The sequence below is a fragment of the Cannabis sativa genome, chromosome 4, assembly GCF_029168945.1.
Source record: "Cannabis sativa cultivar Pink pepper isolate KNU-18-1 chromosome 4, ASM2916894v1, whole genome shotgun sequence".
In the NCBI taxonomy this organism is placed as follows: domain Eukaryota; kingdom Viridiplantae; phylum Streptophyta; class Magnoliopsida; order Rosales; family Cannabaceae; genus Cannabis; species Cannabis sativa.
Window position 1 is genome coordinate 65,589,769 of NC_083604.1, and position 3,173 is coordinate 65,592,941.

General features: G+C 41.8%; 1 non-coding gene across 1 annotated transcript; it reads left to right on the plus strand.

Annotated features, from left to right (window-relative positions):
• Positions 1 to 2,798: 2,798 nt before the first annotated feature.
• Positions 2,799 to 2,905, plus strand: LOC115715423 (small nucleolar RNA R71). The gene has a single exon (XR_004011294.1). It is a non-coding gene; the product is annotated as a small nucleolar RNA R71 (small nucleolar RNA).
• The last annotated feature ends 268 nt before the right edge of the window (positions 2,906 to 3,173 follow it).

Genomic DNA, 3,173 nt, shown 5'->3' on the forward strand with positions numbered 1-3,173 from the left:
TTCTCCAAACTCAAAAGGAATGCCATTAAAAAGTAAACTGGACAATGGTTTAGAGATCTTTGAGAAGCCCTTAATAAATCTTCGGTAGAAACCAACATGCCCCAAGAAACTCCTTACTCCTTTTACATAAACTGGAGGTGGAAAATTCTCTATTGTTGACACTTTAGCTTTGTCTACCTCAATCCCTGCTTTTGAAATTTTGTGTCCCAGAACTATCCCTTCTGTTACCATAAAGTGACACTTCTCCCAGTTTAGGACCAAGTTTGACTTTTCGCATGTGATTAGTACCTTCTCCAAATTCTCTAGGCAATGATCGAATGAAGAACCAAAGACCGAGAAGTCGTCCATAAAGATCTCGATGCAAGATTTAATTAAGTCCGAAAAGATAGCCATCATACACCTTTGAAATGTAGCAGGAGCGTTGCATAATCCGAATGGCATTCTTCTAAAAGTAAAAGTACTATAGGGACATGTGAAAGTAGTCTTTTCCTGATCTTCAGGTGCTATGGCTATTTGGTGGTATCCAGAGTATCCATCAAGAAAACAGTAATATTCTTGCCCCGCCAATTTGTCTAGCATCTGATCTATGAAGGGCAAGGGAAAGTGATCTTTCCGGGTTGCTTTGTTGAGTTTTCTATAATCAATACAAATCCTCCAACCAGTGACTGTTCTTGTGGGAATCAACTCATTCTTTTCATTCTTGATTACTGTCATTCCCCCTTTCTTTGGAACTACTTGCACCGGACTAACCCATTTACTATCTGAGATGGGGTAAGCCACTCCAGCATCCAACCACTTGACCACTTCCTTTCTGACAACTTCTTTCATAGGTGGATTGAGTCTACGTTGAGCATCAATTGTTGGTTTAGCATTTTCTTCCATCAGAATTCGATGCATCACAGTTGAGGGAATGATTCCCTTGACATCACCCAGTGTCCATGCAATAGCCTTGCTGTGCGCCCGAAGTACTCTCAGCAATCTATCAGTTTCCACATCAGAAAGTGAAGCTGACACTATAACTGGCAGCTTTTTATCTTCTCCCAAGAACTCATACCGCAGATGACTAGGGAGCACCTTCAACTCAAGTTTTGGAGGTTTCTCAGTAGATGGCACAAGCTCTTTCGGCACCACTCCTAGCTCCTCATAATACCTTCTGTTCAATGGCCCATAGGAATCAAGCCATTTCAAATAACCCATTACATCTTGTCCCTCTTGCTCCGTCAAATCATCTTCAATTATACTCAGTTCGAGAGGATCATCTATCAGCTTTTTCTCATTCACAATTGTATCAATCAAATCAACGAAGAGACAATTATCACTTGTCTTTGGGTATGTCATTGCCTTTTACACATTAAAGACCACTTCTTCTCCTTGGACTCTCAGCTTTAATTCACCCTTCTGAACATCGATCAAAGCTTGGCCAGTTGCCAAGAATGATTGGGACATTGTTATCTTCTTCCATATCCAGAACAATAAAGTCAGTTGGAAAGATGAACTTGTCAACTTTGACTAACACATCCTCAATGACTCCTCTAGGATGAGCTAGTGATCGATTCGCCAATTGTAGAGTTACCGTGGTTGGCTTTGCTTCTCCCAACTTCAGTCTTTTAAAAACAGACAAAGGCATCAAGTTAATGTTGGCTCCCAAGTCACATAGCGCATTTATTCCTTCAATTCTCCCAATGGTACAAGGAATAGTGAAACTCCCTGGATCTCTGAGTTTGGGAGGGAGTTTCTTTTGCAGAATGGCGCTACACTCTTCAGTTAGAGCCACTGTTTCATAGTCCTCCATTTTTCTCTTCTTAGACAGAATCTCCTTCATGAACTTCACATAACTAGGCATCTGTTCTAAAGCTTCAGCAAAAGGAATGTTGATGTGTAGTCTTTTAGAGACCTCTAGAAATTTTGTGAACGGCTTCTCTAGATTGGTCTTTCGGAGTCTCTAAGGATAAGGTATCTTCACATGATGATCAATACTGATTGGTGGAGACTGTTGTGGTGGTGCAGGGCTATCAGTAGCCTTCTTTTCTGTTGATGTTGGAATTGGCGGTGGTTGATCTTTAATCTCTTCATCCACTGGTTGTATCATTTCAGGCCCATCATATTTCTTACCACTCCTTAGGGTAATTGCCTTGCAGTTTTCCTTAGGATTAACTTCAGTTGTACTAGGCAAATTTCCTTGAGGAAGGGTTGCTACCTGGGTTGCTAGTTGCCCCATTTGAGTCTGCAAATCTTTAATGGAAGATCTAGTTTCAGTCATAAATTGTAACAACAAATCTGTCTGCAAACCAGAATTTCCACTAGAGCTTTGTTGCTGAGTATACTGTTGGTTCTGTGTCTGGTTCTGATTTCTCTGTTGATAGAACCCACTGTTCCTCCAGTTACCTCCTTGGTTGAACCCATAGTTATTGTTGTTCTGAGAATAATTTCGAATGACTTTTACTTCATCCATTGGCAAATCATCCACATCTGCTTGGCACTCAGAAAAGTGATGGGGTCCTCCACATATCTCACAGATCACTTGAGCTTGTTTGGCTTGTACTGCAATCAGCTTTGTCAGGGCCTCAACCTGGGCTGTCAGCTTTGTAATGGCATCAACCTCTAGCACACCAGCTACCTTCTTAGTGTGACTTCTTTCAGTTGGCCATTGCTGATTGTTTAGGGCCATCTCCTCCAACAGATCATAAGCCTCATTCGCACTCTTTCTCATAAATGCTCCACCAGCTGCTGCATCTATAAGAGTTCTAGTGTTACCAACCAGCCCGTTGTAGAAGTTGTGAACCAGCATCCACTTCTCTATACCATGATGAGGGCACTTTCTGATAAGGTCCTTAAACCTCTCCCAAGACTCATGGAGAGATTCATTATCTTGCTGACAGAAGTTGTTGATTTCTCCTCGCAACTTGGCAGACTTTGCTGGAGGAAAGAACTTTGACAAAAATTTTGTTGCCAAGTCATTGCAGGTGGCAATGGAGTTGGGAGGCAAGGAATTCAGCCAACTCTTGGCTCTTTCTCTAAGTGAGAATGGAAACAGTCTCAGACGAATGGCATCATCACTAACTCCATTGACTTTGAAAGTCTCACATAGTTCCATGAAGTTCGATAGATGAAGATTGGGGTCTTCAGAAGGGAGTCCACAAAACTGCACTGAGGACTGCACCATTTGAAGTATG